The sequence below is a fragment of the Mus musculus genome, chromosome 9, assembly GCF_000001635.26.
Source record: "Mus musculus strain C57BL/6J chromosome 9, GRCm38.p6 C57BL/6J".
Taxonomy (NCBI): Eukaryota; Metazoa; Chordata; class Mammalia; order Rodentia; family Muridae; genus Mus; species Mus musculus.
In genome coordinates, this window is record NC_000075.6 from 97253013 (window position 1) to 97275374 (window position 22362).

Consider the following 22362-nt stretch of genomic DNA (forward strand, 5'->3'; position numbering starts at 1 on the left):
ACGTGCTAATCTAGGCATTAAAAAAAGCAAAGAAAACCAATGATATGAAGTTGAAAATTCTGCTTCTTTAAAGCTAGTTAGCTTTTTATAGTAAATCATGTGATAATATATTGGGATTTAAATATATATAGAAGTAAAATAAAGAGCAATAGTATGTTATAGTATGAAGCTAACTCAAGGCAGAATATGATAAATATACATATTTTAGTTATCAGAGTAACTATAAACCAGAAACAGAGTTATAGTTATAGTTAAGAAGGACAGTATAATATATAGAATTTAGAACCAACCAGATGAAGAGAAAAAAAGGAATTAATAACAGAGAAGATAAGTAGGACATAAGAATTATATTAAGTATAAATAGACTAAACATGGTATTTAAAAGACAGAGACTGTTATACTGAATAAGACAGCAGTGCTAACAGCTGGAGAGATGGCTCAGTGGCTAAGAGTGCTGACTACTCTTCCAGAGGTCCTGAGTTCAATTCCCAGCAACCACATGGTGGCTCACAACCATCTGAAATGGGATCCAATGCCCTCTTCTGTTGTGTCTAAAGACAGCAACAGTGTATTCACACATTAAATGAATAAATAAATCTTAAAAAAAGGAAGTGCTAAATCTTATGTTGTTTAAAAGATACACTCTTGAAATATAGATAAAATCTAAAAAAAATGATTGAGGAAGAACAATATACATGTGAAAAACACTTAACATTAGAAAACTGGCTTTGCGGTGCCTGGCAAACACAGAAGTGGATGCTCACAGTCAGCTATTGGATGGAACACAGGGCCCTCAATGGAGGAGCTAGAGAAAGTACTGAAGGAGCTAAAGGGATCTGCAACCCTATAGGTGGAACAACAATATGAACTAACCAGTACTCCCCGGAGCTCGTGTCTCTAGCTGCATATGTATCAGGAGATAGCCTAGTTGGCCATCATTGGGAAGAGAGGCCCCTTGGTCTTGCAAACTTTATATGCCTCGGTACAGGGGAACGCCAGGACCAAGAAGTGGGAGTGGGTGGGTAGGAGAGTGGGTCGGGGAGGGTATGGGGGACTTTTGGGATAGTATTTGAAATGTAAATGAAGAAAATACCTAATTAAAAAAAATAAAAGAAAACTGGCTTTGATCGCTTCTCGACCTTTTGGCTAAGATCAAGTGTAGAAAACTGACTTTGACCAACCAAGGAGTACACATTGCTCCAGCTGCATATGTAGCAGAGGATGGCCTTGTCAGGCATCAATAGGAGGAGAGGTCCTTGGTCCTATGAAGGCTCAATAGATGCCCCAGTGTAGGGGAATCGAGGGCAGGCGGGGAGGTGGGAGTGGGTGGGTTGGTGGGTGGAGGAACACCCTCATAGAAGCAGGAGGAGGGGAGATGAGATAGGGGGTTTCAGGGAGGGGGGAAACTGGGTAAGGGGATAACACTTGAAATGTAAATAAATTAAAATAAATAAAAATAAAATAAAATAAAAAAGAAAACTGGCTTTGGCTATATTGAAAACCACCTATGACGCATCATTGGAGATAAGAAAGTGCTATTTTGATATTTCAGTGAGAGGCTGAGCTTTGGTTTAGTTATCTCTTCAAAGGATTCTGAGTTTCAAACAGGGTGGTGAACTATTTGTTTTGTTTTTGATATATGTTCTCCCTCTCTCGCTCTCATATCATGTCATTATTTCATTTCTTTAATACCATCAATTTACTCCAAAGTACTTTTGCAAGTTTATTGCCTGTTGAAATTCTTCACAAAAAATGATGAAATTATTTTGTAAGAAATATCTATAATTTCACCCTTTTAAGAATACATATGTCTTCTTTTTTTTTTCCTGCCAGTCCACAGTCCTTAGTCAAGGGCTATGCATATGTAGCTTTTATAGCTAAGACTATAGGATGAATGCAACTTTGTTTTCTGGTTGTCACTTTGTTAGTAAAACACCTTTTTAATGTTACATTTAACGATGGCAAGTTTTCCCAACTCTGGGACTTTGGTTGTTTTGTTTGCTCTTGCCAGTTATCTGTCATAAGTAGATGCTATGGACACTGAAGATTATCAATACGTACTAGACTCCAGTCCAAGTCTCCAACAACCAAAGATGTCCTTGCCAGGGATTCCCTGAGAGTTAAAATGGCCCCTGGTTTAGAACATTTAATCATTTTTTAAAAAAAATTTTATTAGGTATTTTCCTCATTTACATTTTCAATGCTATCCCAAAGGTCCCCCATACCCACCCCCCCAATCTCCTACCCACCCACTCCCCCTTTTTGGCCCTGGCGTTCCCCTGTACTGGGGCATCTAAAGTTGGCAAGTCCAATGGGCCTCTCTTTGCCGTGATGGCCGACTAGGCCATCTTTTGATGCATATGCAGCTAGAGACAAGAGCTCTGGGGTACTGGTTAGTTCATATTGTTGTTCCACCTATAGGGTTGCAATTCCCTTTAGCTCCTTGAGTAATATCTCTAGCTCCTGCATTGGGGGCCGTGTGACCCATCCAATAGCTGACTGTAATCATCCACTTCTGTATTTGCTAGGCCCCGGCATAGTCTCACAAGAGAGAGCTATATCTGGGTCCTTTCAGCAAAATTTTGCTAGTGTGTGCAATGGTGTCAGCGTTTGGAATCTGATTATGGGATGGATCCCTGCATATGGCAATCACTAGATGGTCCATCCTTTTGTCACAGCTCCAAATTTTGTCTCTGTAACTCCTTCCATGGGTGTTTTGTTCCCATTTCTAGGAAGGGGTAAAGTGTCCACACTTTGGTCTTCCTTCTTCTTGAATTTCATGCGTTTAGCAAGTTGTATCTTATATCTTGGGTATCGTAAGTTTCTGGGCTAATATCCACTTATCAGTGAGTACATATTGTGCGAGTTCCTTTGTGATTGGGTTACCTCACTCAGGATGATGCCCTCCAGGTCCATCCATTTGCCTAGGAATTTCATAAATTCATTTTTTTAAATAGCTGAGTAGTATTCCATTGTGTAAATGTACCACATTTTCTGTATCCATTCGTCTGTTGAGGGGCATCTGGGTTCTTTCCAGCTTCTGGCTATTATAAATAAGGCTGCTATGAACATAGTGGAGCATGTGTCCTCTTACCAGTTGGGACATCTTCTGGATATATGCCCAGGAGAGGTATTGCGGGATCCTCCGGTAATACTATGTCCAATTTTCTGAGGAACCGCCAGACTGATTTCCAGAGTGGTTGTACAAGCTTGCAATCCCACCAACAATGGAGGAGTGTTCCCCTTTCTCCACATCCTCGCCAGCATCTGCTGTCACCTGAGTTTTTGATCTTAGCCATTCTGACTGGAGTGAAGTGGAATCTCAGGGTTATTTTGATTTGCATTTCCCTGATGATTAAGGATGTTGAACATTTTTTCAGGTGCTTCTCAGCCATTCGTTATTCCTCAGGTGAGAATTCTTTGTTCAGCTCTGAGCCCCATTTTTTAATGGGGTTATTTGATTTTCTGGAGTCCACCTTCTTGAGTTCTTTATATATATTGGATATTAGTCCCCTATCTGATTTGGGATAGGTAAAGATCTTTTCCCAATCTGTTGGTGGCCTTTTTGTCTTATTGACGGTGTCTTTTGCCTTGCAGAAGCTTTGCAATTTTATGAGGTCCCATTTATCGATTCTCGATCTTACAGCACAAGCCATTGCTGTTCTATTCAGGAATTTTTCCCCTGTACCCATGTCTTTGAGGCTTTTCCCTACTTTCTCCTCTATAAGTTTCAGTGTCTCTGGTTTTATGTGGAGTTCCTTAATCCACTTAGATTTGACCTTAGTACAAGGAGATAGAAATGGATCAATTCGCAATCTTCTACATGATAACAGCCAGTTGTGCCAGCACCATTTGTTGAAAATGCTGTCTTTTTTCCACTGGATGGTTTTAGCTCCCTTGTCAAAGATCAAGTGACCATAGGTGTGTGGGTTCATCTCTGGGTCTTCAATTCTGTTCCATTGGTCTACTTGTCTGTCACTATACCAGTACCATGCAGTTTTTTATCACAATTGCTCTGTAGTACAGTTTTAGGTCCAGCATGGTGATTCCACCAGAGGTTCTTTTATCCTTGACAAGAGTTTTTGCTATCCTAGGTTTTTTGTTATTCCAGATGAATCTGCCGATTGCCCTTTCTAATTCGTTGAAGAATTGAGTTGGAATTTTGATGGGGATTGCATTGAATCTGTAGATTGCTTTTGGCAAAACAGCCATTTTTACAATGTTGATCCTGCCAATCCATGAGCATGGGAGATCTTTCCATCTTCTGAGATCTTTAATTTCTTTCTTCAGAGACTTGAAGTTCTTATCATACAGATCTTTCACTTCCTTAGTTAGAGTCACACCAAGGTATTTTATATTATTTGTGACTATTGAGAAGGGTGTTGTTTCCCTAATTTCTTTCTCAGCCTGTTTATCCTTTGTGTAGAGAAAGGCCATTGACTTGTTTGAGTTAATTTTATATCCGGCTACTTCATTGAAGCTGTTTATTAGGCTTAGGAGTTCTCTGGTGGAATTTTTAGGGTCACTTATATATACTATCATATCATCTGCAAAAAGTGATATTTTGACTTCTTCCTTTCCAATTTGTATCCCCTTGATCTCCTTTTGTTGTCTAATTGCTCTGGCTAGGACTTCAAGTACAATGTTGAATAGGTACGGTGAGGGTGGACAGCCTTATCTAGTCCCTGATTTTAGTGGGATTGCTTCCAGCTTCTCACCATTTACTTTGATGTTGGCTATTGGTTTGCTGTAGATTGTTTTTATCATGTTCAGGTATGGGCCTTGAATTCCTGATCTTTCCAAGACTTTTATCATGAATGGGTGTTGGATTTTGTTAAATGCTTTCTCAGCATCTAACGAGATGATCATGTGGTTTTTGTCTTTGAGTTTTTTTATATACTGGATTACGTTGATGGATTTCCGTATATTGAACCATCCCTGCATCCCTGGGATGAAACCTACTTGGTCAGGATGGATGATTATTTTGATGTGTTCTTGGATTCGGTTAGCAAGAACTTTATTGAGGATTTTTGCATCGATATTCATAAGGGAAATTGGTCTGAAGTTCTCTATCTTTGTTGGGTCTTTTTGTGGTTTAGGTATCAGAGTAATTGTGGCTTCATAGAATGAGTTGGGTAGAGTACCTTCCATTTCTATTTTGTGGAATAGTTTGTGAAGAACTGGGATTAGATCTTCTTTGAAGGTCTGATAGAACTCTGCACTAAACCCATCTGGTCCTGGGCTTTTTTTGGCTGGGAGACTATTAATGACTGCTTCTATTTCTTTAGGGGATATAGGACTGTTGAGATCATTAACCTGATCTTGATTTAGCTTTGGTACCTGGTATCTGTCTAGAAACTTGTCCATTTCATCCAGGTTTTCCAGTTTTGTTGAGTATAGCCTTTTGTAGAAGGATCTGAAGGTGTTTTGGATTTCTTCAGGATTTGTTGTTATGTCTCCCTTTTCATTTCTGATTTTGTTAATTAGGATGCTTTCCCTGTGCCCTCTAGTGAGTCTGGCTAAGGGTTTATCAATCTTGTTGATTTTCTCAAAGAACCAGCTCCTTGATTGGTTGAGTCTTTGAATAGTTCTTCTTGTTTCCACTTGGTTGATTTCATCCCTGAGTTTGATTATTTCCTGCCTTCTACTCTTCTTGGGTGAATTTGCTTCCTTTTCTTCTAGACCTTTTAGGTGTGTTGTCAAGGTGCTAATGTGTGCTCTCTCTAGTTTCTTTTTGGAGGCACTCAGAGCTATGAGTTTTCCTCTTAGGAATGCTTTCATTGTGTCCCATAAGTTTGGGTATGTTGTGGCTTCATTTTCATTAAACTCCAAAAAGTCCTTAATTTCTTTCTTTATTCCTTCCTTGACCAAGGTATCATTGAGAAGAGTGTTGTTCAGTTTCCACGTGAATGTTGGCTTTCTATTATTTATTTTGTTATTGAAGATCAGCTTTAGTCCATGGTGATCTGATAGGATGCATGGGACAATTTCAATATTTTTGTATATGTTAAGGCTTGTATTGTGACCAATTATGTGGTCAATTTTGGAGAAGGTACCATGAGGTGCTGAGAAGAAGGTATATCCTTTTGTTTTAGGATAAAATGTTCTGTAGCTATCTGTTAAGTCCATTTGTTTCATCACTTCTGTTAGTTTCACTGTGTCCCTGTTTAGTTTCTGTTTCCACGATCTGTCCATTGATGAAAGTGGTGTGTTGAAGTCTCCCACTATTATTGTGTGAGGTGCAATGTGTGCTTTGAGCTTTACTAAAGTTTCTTTAATGAATGTGGCTGCCCTTGTATTTGGAGCATAGATATTCAGAATTGAGAGTTCCTCTTGGAGGATTTTACCTTTGATGAGTATGAAGTGCCCCTCATTGTCTTTTTTGATTATTTTGGGTTGGAAGTCGATTTTGTTAGATATTAGAATGGGTATTCCTGCTTGTTTCTTCATACCATTTGCTTGGAAAATTGTTTTCCAGCCTTTCATTCTGAGGTAGTGTCTATCTTTTTCTCTGAGATGAGTTTCCTGTAAGCAGCAAAATGTTGGGTCTTGTTTGTGTAGCCAGTTTGTTAGTCTATGTCTTTTTATTGGGGAGTTGAGTCCATTGATATTAAGAGATATTAAGGAAAAGTAATTGTTGCTTCCTGATATTTTTGTTATTAAAGTTGGCATTCTGTTCTTGTGGCTGTCTTCTTTTAGGTTTGTTGAGGGATTACCTTCTTGTTTTTTCTAGGGCGTGGTTCCCGTCCTTGTATTGGTTTTTTTCTGTTATTATCCTTTGAAGGACTGGATTCGTGGAGAGATAATGGGTGATTTTAGTTTTGTCGTGGAATACTTTGGTTTCTCCATCTATGGTAACTGAGAGTTTGGCTGGGTATAGTAGCCTGGGCTGGAGTTTGTGTTCTCTTAGTGTCTGTATAACATCTGTCCAGGCTCTTCTGGCTTTCATAGTCTCTGGTGAAAAATCTGGTGTAATTCTGATAGGCTTGCCTTTATATGTTACTTGACCTTTTTCCCTTACTGCTTTTAGTATTCTATCTTTATCTAGTGCATTTGTTGTTCTGATTATTATGTGTCGGGAGGAATTTCTTTTCTGGTCCAGTCTATTTGGAGTTCTGTAGGCTTCTTGTATGTTCATGGGCATCTCTTTCTTTAGATTTGGGAAGTTTTCTTCAATAATTTTGTTGAAGATGTTTGCTGGTCCTTTGAGTTGAAAATCTTCATTCTCATCCACTCCTATTATCTGTAGGTTTGGTCTTCTCATTGTGTCCTGGATTTCCTGGATGTTTTGAGTTAGGATCTTTTTGGATTTTGTATTTTCTTTGATTGTTGTGCTTATGTTCTCTATGGAATCCTCTGCACCTGAGATTCTCTCTTCCATCTCTTGTATTCTGTTGTTGATGCTGGTATGTATGGTTCCAGATCTCTTTCCTAGGGTTTCTATCTCCAGCGTTGCCTCACTTTGGGTTTTCTTTATTGTGTCTACTTCCCTTTTTAGGTCTAGTATGGTTTTGTTCATTTCCATCACCTGTTTGGATGTGTTTTCCTGTTTTTCTATAAGGACTTGTAACTCTTTAGCAGTGTTCTCCTGTATTTCTTTAAGTGAGTTATTAAAGTCCTTCTTGATGTCCTCTACCATCATCATGAGATATGCTTTTAAATCTAGGTCTATCTTTTCAGGTGTGTTGGGGTGCCCTGGACTGGGCGAAGTGGGTGTTCTGGGTTCTGATGATGGTGAGTGGTCCTGGTTTCTGTTAATAGGATTCTTACGTTTACCTTTCGCCATCTGGCAATCTCTGGAGTTAGTTGTTATAGTTGTCTATGTTTAGAGATTGTTCCTCTGGTGATTTTGTTACCTTCTATCAGCAGACCTAGGAGACTAGATCTCTCCTCTGAGTTTCAGTGGTCAGAGCAGTCTCTGCAGGCAAGCTCTTCTCTTTCAGGGAAGGTGCACAGTTATCTGGTGTTTGGACCTCCTCCTGGCCGAAGATGAAGGCCCAAAACAGGATCTTTCCCAGAAGCTGTGTTGCTTTGGCCTGTCACAGAAGCCGTTGTTTCAGTAGTCCACACTCTCACCTGTGTAGATTACTTTCCGCGGAGTCCCGGAACCAAGGTGGCACCCGCAGAAGCTGAGGCAGAAGCCTCTCGGGCCGGGCGGAAACCTGTGCTCTGACCTGGAAGGTGGCCGGTTGTCTGGAGCCGAAAATGGCGCCGCCTCAGAAGGTCTGTGGTTCTTGCCTGTCCCAGACACTGCTGGCCTCTGTATTCCACACACTCACCCGTGCAGCCTGCCCTCCGCGGAGTCCCGGAACCAAGGTGGCTCCTGCGGAAGCTGAGGCAGAAGCCTCTCGGGCCGGGTGGACAGCTGTGCTCTCACATTTATTCATTAATGTTATATATTAATTGTTGGCTCATATACTGCCAAAGTATTTCCTCTTTCTGAATATCTGTATTGTTTCCAACCTTTTGCTATCCTAAATTTTACTAAAGGAGACACTTTTTTCTTGTTGCCTGTCATTTTAAAATTTTAGGCCCTTTATTTCCTTTAGGCTAAATGCCTGAAAATGGGGCAATGTTACCATGTTCCGTGCAGCTAGGACTTGACCTATCTAGGGAGAGGGAATGAATGAGAGTGATGCTGAGGAGACAACAGATGCACAGAGAAGCTGGGATCAGGGTGGCTGTGTGTACTCTGATAGAGTCACAACTACCCCAAAGAAACTGGAACCCTCAGCACATCTATTATGTGCAGCACAAGGGTGGGGGTAGAGGGTGGGGGATGGGGGAATTAGGTAGTCTCCTAGGAGGTCCGTATGGATGTACTCACTGGTTGCAGTTATCCTGGAGGAGGAAGTCACAGTTGATGGTTAATCTACTGCTCATTCACACTCAGACCAGAGGAAAATTGCCAAGTTCCCATGGGTCTGATGCCTTAGTCCCTGATGTGACTGTGTCCATATCAACAATAACATTTTGTTAGGACTTTAATTGCTCCTTACACATCCCAGGGCTTCCTTCCTTGGCTCTCCACAGTATGTGGATAAAGGGACATCCTTTTTGAGCCTTTAAGGTGAAGAGTGATTTACAGACTTGAAACCTTGGTTTCCTATGCTCTCTTGGTTAAATTCATCCCCTGTTAGTTTAAATCACTGACTCACTTAGGGAGTACCTGTGTCACTGAGAAAAGTGTTTGGCGACTTCTATAGTTTGGTTCTGGGTCAACAAATTAGTTATCTGAGCTATATATTACTGTAATAGCTCATAAATCATATCTATATTGTATAAATCAAACAACACTGACATATGATGGGAATGCAAGAATACTAATTTATGAAATACATTATGACACACTGAGACACATTAAAAAAAAACCCACCAGCACATCTATCAATGCCTCCACACTCAAGGAGATATTAGATACCCAGGCTGGCAGAGATGACACCAGGAAGTAATTTGATGCTCACATATTCTTCGTGGAAGAGAATTGGAAAAATGCTACTGACTACTGTTAAGAGATTGCTAATGTAGAATTCAACTTTCAAGAAACTTCTCTTTGTTGTCTTTGTTCTTTGTCTTTCTTCCTGACCACTAAAGTGTCTGGTAAGTCAGGCCGTGGGGATTGTGTGTGGATTTGGAAGGGAAATAAACTTCATTGTGTGCATAGCTCCTCCAGCCTGATTCTCCAGCCTGTGTTCTCTCCTCTCCACCATTTCCTAATCATCTCCCAGTTCTCGACTTGCTTGTCCCTTCATCAGGGATGACTAACTGCCCCAGAGTTCTCATGGATCAGATCATTTCATCATGGGATCCCCTCCATGGCTTAACGTCTTCATTCCCATTCATGGCTCATGTGGTTCACAGGGGAAAGCAGAGTATCTCTTCCCTGCGTCTCCAGTATCCATTGTGTTTGCCTGGTGCAGAATATTCATGCAGGAGTGTTTCTAAAATGAACGAGAAAAAGAATTGCACATCTGGGAGCCGGGGCTGGGACTCTGCCCCTGGCAGATGCTGGGTCAGTGAAGCACAGCTTGCAGTTTTTAAGCATACGCTGTTCTAAAAGAACTCACTAAAGGTCACAATGGAAGGAGTAGTTGGTATTTAGTTATAGGAGAATAAGTTGCATCTTCCCTGCCACACCTCCAGGATGCTTGAGTTGCTTTGAAGGGCTTTCCAGTTAAAAATATATTTAGCGGAGGCAAAGAATTCCAGATGAGGGAAAGCTGTCTGGGCTGTGAGTCTTGCTGGATCAGGCTACTATCCACACATGAATTTGGATTTATTCACTGTGTTATTCTGGTTTCCCCATGCTTGCTAAGGGGATGCTAGGGATACAGTCTGTAATCCTTTCCTAGGAAGAGATTCTGGATTGCTAGGGTTCTGTCTATTTATACCATCTCACAGCTGGAATGTTAGCACTCTGAATTACAAAACAGGATTCACCTCTCACCAACTATGGCCTTCAGACAGGCTCTATTTTCTTTTTCTACTCGTTACCTACAGCTCAAGCAGTTAGTATAACTTTGTGGTTCCTATAACTGTAGCTATGCTCAATTGGACAGTCAAGATGCGCACCTAAGCAGCAAGGAGTCAGCTAAACTGCAGTTTCAAATCTTGACACCCATCTCCCATCCAGCCCTTTACACCCCTCAGCTCAAGCATAGCCTAGGGCTTAGCTTTCCTTTCTTTCTTTTTTCATTACCGGAATCTTGTGGGATAGGCAGGATGGAGAATTAGAAGAAAGTGGGTGAAGCTGTTAGTGGGCTCTGCTAAACTGGTGAAATGGTCCAAATGACCTCTCATGCCCCTAGTCCCAGCTCCTGCCTTCCACAGTCTCTTCCACAAGGACCGTTAGCCTATGGTAGGAGGCTCTGTTCCTTTAAACTATGGCTGTCTCATTGGCTCTCATGGCTGCTCTGCTCAGAATCCTGTCTTTAGAACTGGTAGGACCTGGGAAACCACAGTCCCTCTACTGCAAAGTCCAGGCAACCCAAGGCCTCCTCAAAAGAGGCCTGTGCTCTTCCCTGGAGCAGCCTTTGGACAGACTGTAACCGCCTGCAGCTCAGCAAACAACCAACTGGAGAGGCCTGCATCCATGCCTTCTGCCACACCCCTCTCCAAGGGTACCCCAGGAGACCTTAGCCATGCCCTCTGCTAAGTTCCTCTCTGAGTAGCCTTCCTCACCTGGCTCAGGTTGCACGTAAACACTCACCTCCCTTCACCCTGTAGGTATCCTCTTTTGATTTTCTGTGTATAAAGGAGTGTGGGGATGGAGCTTGGGTTTACAGGACCATCTGATACTTTTTTCTTAACCAGCATCCCAATGCTCTCTCGAGACATTTAAGACGGAGGACTCATAGCCATAGGGTTGATTCTGAGCCAATCAAGGCATTCTCACTGTTCTCTTTATGTCCCACTGACATATGGCATCAGAGAACACACAGCAACAGAATGGGCTTGGGCTCTCTACTTTGTAAGAGCTCAGAGAAGGGAAAAACAGCAGGGCCAGGCGCCTGAAAATACCAGCAGTTGGGGCCTGAGCTGGACCTTGAAGTTTTTTTTTTCTCTAAAGGTAAAATATTGCATTATAAAAGTAATACACACTCTTAATAAAAAAAGGAAGCACAAATGGAATAAAGCTCTCTTCCCTCCAGCCTTCTGTCTTCCCCAGGGCGACCTCTCATGACCGTGTGCCCTGCATTCTTCCAGACCCTTTTTACGGACACATAAACACATTTTCAAACCACAAAAAAAGGGCACATCCCCCCATCTCCAATAGCATGCCATCTGTGCTGGCCTGAAGGACTCTAAACAGTCATTTATCCAATACTTGCTCTCTCCCATGGCTTGCTGTCACTCTGCTGCTTGTCACCGAGGGCAGGGTGATAAAGGAGGTTGTCCCTAGGTGGAGTGATGGGCTAGGCCTGGCTCTGTGCAAGGATGCCATTGGGAGGGCTCTAGGGGGCTGAGAACCAGTCTGTGCCTTGCTACCCAGCCACAGTCCCTGGCTCTGTGCATGTTTGGAAGGGGTAGCAGACAAGGGGAGAGGGCCTTTTCTGAATTACAGTGAAGGTATGACCTCTTCTAGAAAGTTCCAGGCCAGTAGTGGAACAGAGAAGGGAAGAGACCTACTGAGTGGTGGAACCTTTCTGACGTGTGCAAAGAAACCTCCTGAGTTCCTGCACTGCTGGAAAGTGTACTCTGGGAGGCTTCACGGGGAACTCAGGAGGCATGTTCCTACCACTGGCCTGGTGGTCCAGCTGGGGAGGAAGTCATGCTTGAAAGACAGTGACTAATTATCTGGGAGTGGGATGTGTGTAGTGTCACCGGCTTCCATCTGTCTGCTCCTTCTTCTAGGCTGAGAGTTGGTGTTACTCTCAGGCTCAAAAGCTTCATAGGTCTATCTTCTGTCAACTTCAGGAAAAAGAAAGAATCAACTTTGTCTCTCTCTCTCTCTTCCCACCCCCACTCCCTCCCCACTCTCTCTCTTAGGTCTGACCCCATCCATTTCTAGAGTTCTGTCTTCAGCTCTGATGTCTTCAGAGATTCTAGACTATTCCCCACATCTGGAACCACTAACGTGTGTCTTGGCTTAGCTGCACACTGGCCTCTGTCTGGATGTAGTGTCTTCTGTTTACCTGATCCCAATTGTCCTCCTCCGGCTAGCTTTTACCCCAGCTGTCTTTTCTGTCTTTCTTTTACCCCAGCTGCCCTTTCTCTTTCTCTTATCCTAGCTGTCTTTTCTCTGTCTAGCACTTATCCAAGATGTTCCCCTCTGCTGTGCCTGTCTGATTTTTACCTCGTTCTGACCCTAAGTGGTGCTTAGATGCTTGGATGCTTTGGGATCTCCTTCCAAAGTCCACCTTTATTCTTCCTTTTAGCTGATGGGGAGTGGAGCAGACAAGCAGCATCTCATCTGGTGATATACTCTCTCCTACTGCCATGTTCATACCTGACCCTTCCCAGGAAGACACAAGAGGAGAGGAGGCTCAGGTGGCCTGGCTTGGCTCTCCGAGAGGGAAGCAGGAAAATGTAGCGTCTTTCTACAAATTAAACTTTACATGTAGTGACAAACCATTACATGCTCTGCTGAGGTAGAAAATGACATTTTTCTCTGAGCTCTGTTATGTTTGAAAGTTCTTTGAGTAACAGTATACATGAACATCCTAATCAGTTCCGTGTACGGGGGAATCTACTCGTAGGCACGGTCTTTCGGGGCACGTGTGTCATCTTGATGACATGGCATTCTGTTCGCAAACATCAACTAGCTCAGTGTTCAGCTGATACAAATGAGGTCCGAATTGTGTTTTGTGAATAAAAGACTATTAAAGAAATAAAGATTTGCCTCAGAAAGGGACTATATGTCTTATATGTGATGCTGTGGAGAGCCCGAGACTATTTCCAGAAGCCATACAGCTTAGGTGTTTGGCTCACTAGGTGACGACTGACTGATGGGTGCATTTCCCTCCCTCGGGAGGGTGCAGACCGGCGACCCATTACCTGCACAGGGCTCTCCCATCCGCCCTGCTGCCCCCTCCACAAGTTTGTGAAATTCATCATTTGTGTATTGTCCTGATGGTCAGGCCAACCAAAGCAGTGAGAACTTATCAAGCAGGTCAAGGGGAGAGAGACCTGTATCCAGCTGTCTTAAGTTCCCAGAACCAGCTCGTCTGCTTGCTATCTTTGTCCTTTGATGGATGATGTAAGAAAGGGGTGGATAAAACTCTCCATGGTATTTATTGTTGCTTGTTGGTAAGGATATTGTCCACTAAATCAGCAGACCCTGTTAGAACAGCCACATGAAAAACGGAAGCCTTGGGTATAAGAAGGGCATTGTTTCATGCCCAAAGCACCAATGCGTGATGTTTGTGGACAGATTCAATTTTGTAATTGACTGTTTTCCTTTGGCTGCCAGAAAACTTAGGGATATATTTGCAGCTCAGGTTTCTTTCTTGTACTAGTAATGACCTTGTGAATTCCAATTGTGTGTGTGCTGTCCCTAGGCCCACCCTTCCCATTTGTTTATGCTTCCTTCTGATTTTCGTTGGATCTGTGTTTATACTGAAGTCTCGAGCTCTGTCCGGCAAATTTGTAGAATTACTGGAGTCCTGCAATAAACAAGCTTGTTTGTTTGTTTAAATAGGGTCTCATGCTGAAAGTAGGGCTGACCTTGAACTTGTAATACTTTTGCTTCTGTACCCCAAGTGCTGAGATTATAGGTCTGCGCCACTTTGCCTTGACCGATAAATTTATTCTTTTCTACCTCTGTCCCATCAAACCTGACCTGTGTGCCTTTCTTCCTCTCACCCTGACTGTAACCACTGTGAAGTTCCAATGTCTCTCTGGTCATTATTTGGCAAAACCATCAATCTCTGTTTACTTCTGCAGAGATCATCTTTGTGTGCACGTGTGTGTATGCATTCTGTTTTCAATTGGCACATACTATTTATCTTACCACTGTTATTATCCTCCCTTTACTACAACAAAAAGGGGTACAAATAAAAGACCAAAGAGCTTGCCAGATCATACAGTAAATGGGGAAACTGTATTTCAACCTAGCACCTGCCTCTGGAAGCCCCTTTGTAATTATGGCACCTGACTAGATGGACCTGCTCTGTCATGTTCTGTCAACTATTGGGTTATGACTTAGGGGTCTTTTGTTTCAAGCAAATGCATATAAAAATAACCACAAGGGAGAAGGGTCAGCTGACAGAAGGTGAGCATGAAGACCTGATCTCAAACATTGGCACCCTTGTGAAGTATGGCCCACTGTGGGTGGTTCTATCCTTAGGCAAGTGGTCCTAGTGGTATAAAAAAGCAGGCTGAGCAAGCCATGTGAGGCAAACCAGTAAGTAATGTTTCTCTAGGACATTTGACTCAGTTCCTTCCTTGACTTCCCTTAGTGGTAGACCATAGCTTTTTCTCCTCAATTTGCTTTGGACCTAGTCTTTAGTAGGATAGACTTGCTGTGGCAGACTTGATCATTATGGTAGTGTGAATATGAATGGCCCCCACAGACTCACATGTTTGACTGGTTAGTCCATAAGGAGTGGCACTATTAGGTATGTCCTTATTGGAGTAGATGTGGCCTTGTTGGCAGAAGTGAGTCACTGTGGAGATAGGTTTGAGGTGCTGTGTATACTCAGGATTCACCTAGTGTGGCACACAGTATCCTGCTGCCGGTAGATCAAGATGTAGATAGAGCTCTTGGCTTCTTCAGCACCATGTCAGCCTGGATGCTGCCATGCTTCCTGCTGTGATGATAATGGACTAAGCCTCTGAAACTGTAAGCCAGCCCCAGTTAAATGTTTTCCTTTATAAGAGTTGCCACAGAATGGATACAAAAAATGTGGTACATTTACACAATGGAGTACTACTCAGCTATTAAAAAGAATGAATTTATGAAATTCCTAGGCAAATGGATGGACCTGGAGGGCATCATCCTGAGTGAGGTAACACAATCACAAAAGAACTCAAATGATATGTACTCACTGATAAGTGGATATTAGCCCAGAAACTTAGTATACCCGAGATATAAGATAAAATTTGCAAAACACATGAAACTGAAGAAGAACGAAGACCAAAGTGTGGACACTTTGCCCCTTCTTAGAATTGGAAACAATCACCCATGGAAGGAGTTACAAAGTTTGAAGCTGAGACAAAAGGATGGATCATATAGAGACTGCCATATCCAGGGATCCATCCCATAATTAGCCTCCAAACGATGACACCATTGCATACACTAGCAAACGTTGGCTGAAAGGACCCTGATATAGCTGTCTCTTCTGAGACTAGGCCGGGGCCTAGCAAACACATAAGTGGATGCTCACAGTCAGCTATTGAATGGACCACAGGGCCCCCAATGGAGGAACTAGAGAAAGTACCCAAGGAGCTAAAGAGATCTGCAACCCTGTAGGTGCAACAACATTATGAACTAACCAGTACCCTGGAGCTCTTGACTCTAGCTGCATATGTATCAAAAGATGGCCTAGTCGGCCATCACTGGAAAGAGAGGCCCATTGGACATGCAAACTTTATATGCCCCAGTACAGGGGAATGCCAGGGCCAAAAAATGGGAGTGGGTGGGTAGGGAAGTGGGGGGAGAGGGTATGGGGGACTTTTGGGATAGCATTCTAAATATAATTGAGGGAAATACATAATAATAAAAATATTAAAAAAAAAAGAGTTGCCATGGCCATGGTGTCTCTTCATAGCAATAAAACCCCAAATAAGACAATCATGCTATTTATGGGAGGGGATTGCAGATGGACTTTGGAACTCAGAATACCCATGATATAAGTCACAGACCATAGGAAGCTTAACAAGAAGGAAAGCCCAAGTGTGGATACTTCAATTCCACTTAGAAGGGGGAACAAAATAATCATGGGAGGCAGTAGGAGGGAGGGACTTGGGTGGGAGAGGGCAGGGGGAAGAAAAAAGAGGGCAGGATCAGGTATGGTGTAGGGGGAGACAGGAGAGAAGCTCAGAAGGCCAGGAGAGTGAATGGAAATATGCAGCAGTGTCTGGTGGGTGGCGGGGGAACCTCTAGAAAGTCCCAGAGACCTAGGATGTGGGACTGACTTAGCTGAAATGACCAACAATGGGGAGATAGAACCTGAAGAGACTACCTCCCGTAGATAGACATAGCCCTCAGTTGAGGAATGGGGCCATCCGTATATCTTCAAAATTTTTGACCCAGAATTGTTCCTATCTAAAGGAAAAGCAGGAACAAAAATGGAGCAGAGAATGAAGGAAAGGCCATCCAGTGACCAGCCCAACTTGGGATCCATACCATGCCCAGGCGCCAAACCCTGACACTACTACTGATGCCAGTTGTGCTTAGTGACAGGAGCCTAGCATGGCTATCCTCTGAGAGGTTCTACCAGCAGCTGACTGAGACAGATGCAGATACAGGGAACCACTGGACTGAGGCCAGGACCCTTATGGAAGAGTTAGGGGAAATACTGAAGGAGCTGAAGGGGATGGCAACTCCAATGGAAGAACAATAGTATCAACCAACCCAGACTCCTCAGAGCTCCCCAAGACTGTCACCAAGCAAAGAACATACATGGGCTAGTCTGTGGCCCAGCATATGTAACAGAGGACTGCCTTGTTTGGCCTCAGTGGGAGAGGACATGCTTAATCCTGTCGAAACTTGATACCCCAGGAAAGGGGGAGGCTGGTGGAGGTGATGTAGGGGTGGATGGGTGGATGGGGGAGCACCCTTTCAGAAGCAAAGGAGAGGGGGAGGGGGGAGGGGGAAGAGGGAGGGGTGTAGATCTCTGGGAGGGAGGAATAAGAAGGGGCAACATTTGGAATGTAAATAAATAAAATAATTTAATAAAAATCACCTATAGAATAGGTAAACTAAACAAAACAAAAATACCAAAACAAACAAACAACCCTAAAACACCAAGAAAAATCCATTGAGTGTTCAAAGCTTAATGAGGTACTATGGGAGACAGGGAGATAACACTGCTGAAAGAGGTGCAAATAGTGGGAGGTGTGGCTTGTGCAATTTCAGAGGGAAGGAAAGATTCACACAGAGACATTTGTGTAGTAGTTTGAATTAAGAATATGCGATTCTGGTCATCTGGGGATGAAGAAGCAGTTGTGATGACCAGGAGACCAGAACCACAAGAAAGGAAGGGTTAGGATTTAACAGTAATCAATGTGTTGGCTACCTTGGAGAATTTGGATTACTTGTCCACAGTGGAGGTGTGTAGTTGACTATGTCTAGAGTGTAGGAGGTCCTTTAGGATGTCTCTCAATATTACCATGTTCTGTGATTAAAGTCAATGGGAAACTACAATAATCCAACCCAGCCATGATGATAAAGGACCCAGACCCTTCAAGGATGAAGGTAGGGCTCACTCCTCTAGGGAAAGAACCAAGACTTGCTGAGGGTCTGACAGAATGGGTGCTAGAGGAAGGCAGCTATAAATATCAGCTAAAGTCACATGACCAGTTGCAGAAGTGAAGATTGTAATTGATGTAAGTGTTTTTGTCCTATTTTTAAATAGCATGTTTATGCATATGTGAATACATATTAACCAGGGATTTTAATTTTCTTTTCTTTCTTTCTTTATTACGTAATATAAGATCAATTGAAACAGTATTAATGGTTAAGAATTATAAATAGATATTAATATATTTAAGTTAAAGGACAGTAAAAAAATCTAAGCATTTCTTAAGGGAGTTTGCCATCTATTATAAAATATATAATTCATTTGTGGTTGTTCATGGGATAGTTATATCATGTTAAGTGGAATTATAACCTGGTTATTGTTTTCATTTGGAAATTGGGCATCAGGAACTGTTATTGTAAATATACATTGTTTCAAGTTGACAGGGGTTGAGCTTGAAACTGCTGATTTTAGTTCTCAACTTGACTACACTTGGAATCAACTAAACTTCAAGCAGCAAGGCATTCCTGTGATGGATTTTCTCAATAAGACTGTGTGAAGCAGGAAGACTGACCCTGAATCTGGGTCTCACCTTCTGAGGGCAGCCCACATGAAAGACGATGAAACAAGGAAACTTGTTTTTACCTCCTTGTTCTCACTCTTGCTGGCAACTACGTCTCTCTGTTGCCGTGGGCCGTATTAAACTCAGATGCTTCAGGAGCCCATGTAGACTAAAGACGAGCATCTCTCCAGGCATCTTCCAAGAATCCTAGCAGACAGAGACTACAGAGACATCCAGCCTTGTGGACTGAACAGCTACTGAACTCGCAGCCTTTCTGCTGTGAGACAGCTGCTGCTGAACTACCTGGATCACATCTTGTGTGTATGTGTATATGAATGTGTATGTGTATGCATATATGTATATATGTACATATAATAAACATATAATAATATATATTCATTGATATATAACACAATTTATATACAGTATTATTGATATTTATCTAATATATATTGGTATGTATATGTATGTGTGTGTATGTATGTATGTGTATATATACATACACACACACACACACACACACACACACACACACATATATATATATATATATATATATATATATATAGTTTTATTCCTTTAGAGAACCCCGATGAATACAAGCAGGCCCCCTTTCTGTGGCAATTGTCAGCTCGGACTCTTTCTTTTCAAATGAGTTTACAGTCTTACAAGCTGGAGCCTTTGGTGAGTGGAGTCTTGTTTTCAGGTTGCAGTGTAGAGCTTGGGGCTTTTCAGTTATGGAATCAATCTCTCACAGCCTTGGCTGCTCCCTCTTCATCTGTGTCACCGTCATTGTCACCCATGCTCGTACAACACACTTCCGAATCCTGCTGCCTCCCTTCTGATCTCACGAGCTATGAATCCTGATAAATTCCGTGAGTAATAACCGTTCCACACCTGTACATTTTGTTGTGAAGATTCTTCCATCAAAACAATTTGCCATTAGTTTTTAATTCAGTTTTCTCCTGTTGTCAGGACAGAGGTAGAACGCAGCCGGATTATTTGCCAGTGTATAACATAAATGGCCTGTAGCACAGATACCAATAGAGTCCTTGTTCCCTCTGAGACCTCATGAGCCTGCCTTGTAGTGTACACATTTTTATCTGCATTCTAGACTTCCAAGCACGTATCAGGACCGCCTAGTAATCTCTTTCTACATCACTGTAGAGCTTCCCTTCCTAAGATCCTCAACCTTCGTCCTCCAACCAGCTCTAGAGGCAGCAACCACGTGGTCAGGTAGTCAAAGCAATCCTCCAATCAACTCTACAGACAGCAATCACGTGGTCAGGTAGTCAAAGCAATCCTCCTCCAATCAATTCTACAGATAGCAGTCACGTGGTCAGGTAGTCTGCGCGATGGCTCCACTTCCCATTATCAAACTTTGATCTTATTTACCTTTCTCATTGTTGTGACTTAATATCATATAAGAAGCAACTTAACGGAGAAAGGACTTATTTTGGCTCATACTTTTGAAGTCTATTCCATCAGGGCCCTGAGGATATGGTGGAAAAAGTCACTTAGGGCTACAGGACAGTGGCTCAGAAGATGGGAGAGGAGGCAGGGGCAGGCTGTAAAGACTGTCAGGTCTTTCCCCTAGTGACCCAAGTGACCCAAATCCTCTAGTGATACTCCACCTCCTAACGGTTCTTCAACCTCCCCAAACACTGTTATTAGCTCGAGACTAGGCATTTGAATGCACGAGCTCCGTGAGGTCACTTCATTGAAATCTCGAGCTCTCTTTCGAGTTCCTCCCTCTTCTTTGTCCCAATGCCCCTGTTTTACGATGCCGCGACTTCGATTCATGGGGCTGGCGAAGGTGGGCGACAGAATCAGCGTCCCTAGCCATTCATTTTACTCATGCGTCAGGTTAAATCTGCTCCGCATTCCCATCTTACGTGGGCTCAGAATCTCAGCAGCTGGGGAGATACCGAAACTTCTGAATTGTCATTAATGTTGACCTTTCTAAATAATCCCGTAGAGAAGCAAAGAGGATTTGTCTCTCGATTTCCAACCTGTAAACTTCAGTTGGAGAATCGCGCTCAGAGAGCTTGTTCTTTATAAGCCTATTACAAAAATAATACAGCTACATAATTGCAGGGGGAAAATGAAATTTATTCTTTATCCATGATGGCCTCGAGGGAAAATAGGAACACATCGAAAATTCGCTACTTAGGAAAAATAACCAGAACCTTCTTCAAATGCTGTGTGATTTAGTCATCAGGGGCTTTGGGGAAAAAATAAATCTATTTATCTTAAGCCCCTAAAGAAACCTCTTCACAGAGAGATTATTCTGGTGCAATTATTTCAAGGAATTATTTAAAGAACATCAGCTTTAACAACCATTAATCAGATTTCATTTGCTGTTACTTTGGTTTCTCTTTAGTTATGGGTAATTGTTTTAAGAGAGGTGATTGCCTGTTGTAAAATATAGGGTTTTTACGTTATAAAAATATTTCAAGATTTCTATTGGCCTGAAGGCTGCCGGGGAGGACGGGGCTAGCTCCCGGAGGCAAGCCATTTTAAAACTGATTGGGCTTCACTGGGGCTGACAGAGAAAAGTGTCAGCAGTCTGCGCAGGTGACTTGGTTCCAGGTGGAGTATCCACGTATGGCCCAAGTAGGGACCATGGCAGAGCGCTGCACTGGGTTTCTGGAGATAATGTGAGGTGACACCTTGGAGGAGCCTAAGGCCAGAGCCTTCTGGAGAGGGACACTGTGCCTCTCACAACACCAACTCCAAGGGTGCCTCTATAGTTTCCTGCCCAGGGCTCCAAGAAAACCAAAATGAAAGAAAAAAAAATCCTTATGTTCTCAACAAATTTTTTTTTTTTTGGTGTGGCAGAAATTATGGTCTTAATTTTCCCCAAAGTCAGACCTCAAGGCCAACTACAGTGTATGCAGATGAGTAGTCTGTGACTTAGACAGAGAGAAGACGTATGGCATAGATAGAGACAACCCACAGTCAGTGGGCTCTGCCTTGAACAACCCATTCAAATGCTCCAAGTCTCTGCTCACCTGTACAAGGGGAAAAACAAAACATTTGTACCGGGTAGCTCAGTGGTGAGGAAGCTGCAAGATAATGCACAGGAAGGGTCCAGCCCAGGGTGTGGTCCCTCATAGGTCCTGAATCCACGCCATTGCTGTTAATTTCTGTTCAGTGGGTCAGTAATCCCCGTCTCAGATTAATTGCCATCGTGATGATTAAATGACATAATTTAGGCAAAGGACTTAATATGGTGCCAGGTACCCAGTGTGCCTCAAAGTAGGCATTATGGTTAGGAACAGAAATGTCCCCAGCAAACGCATGCATTGAAACTATGGCACTGTTGGAGGGTGAGGTTTAGGGAAAGGAAGTTAGATCATTTAAGAAGGTCCTGAAAGGGTATATATATTGAGACCTCAGCACCCGTTTTTATCTTTGCCTCCTGGATAAATGTGATGAGCCTTTTGTTATACCAAGTTCTCCCGCCATGATGCTGTGCCTTGCCACAGAGACAAAGTGACAGGACAAGCAACTATGGGTAGAAAGCTCTCAAAGCATGAGTCAGAATAAACACGTCATCCTTTTAAATTATTCATTTCAGACTCTCCACCCCCACCCCCTTATCTGCCTAACACCTTCTGGTAATCATTTGTGTTGCATTTTCACAACTTTGTCTGGAAAGGTATCAGAACCCATACTTCTGGGCTTCCTTCTGTAACCTAACAAAAATGGTAGGGAAGGGAATAAGAAAAGATAGCTAAAGGGCCAGGTGCAGCTGTGTAAAGGCAGAACGTGAGACCCAGCAGAGGCTCAGCCTGGAGGTGTTTTGGGGTCAAACACTGTGTGTGACTGAGGGGACAGAGCCTCTGTAGCTCAGCAGCATAGGAAATTGGACATCTGTCAGTTCATACATGC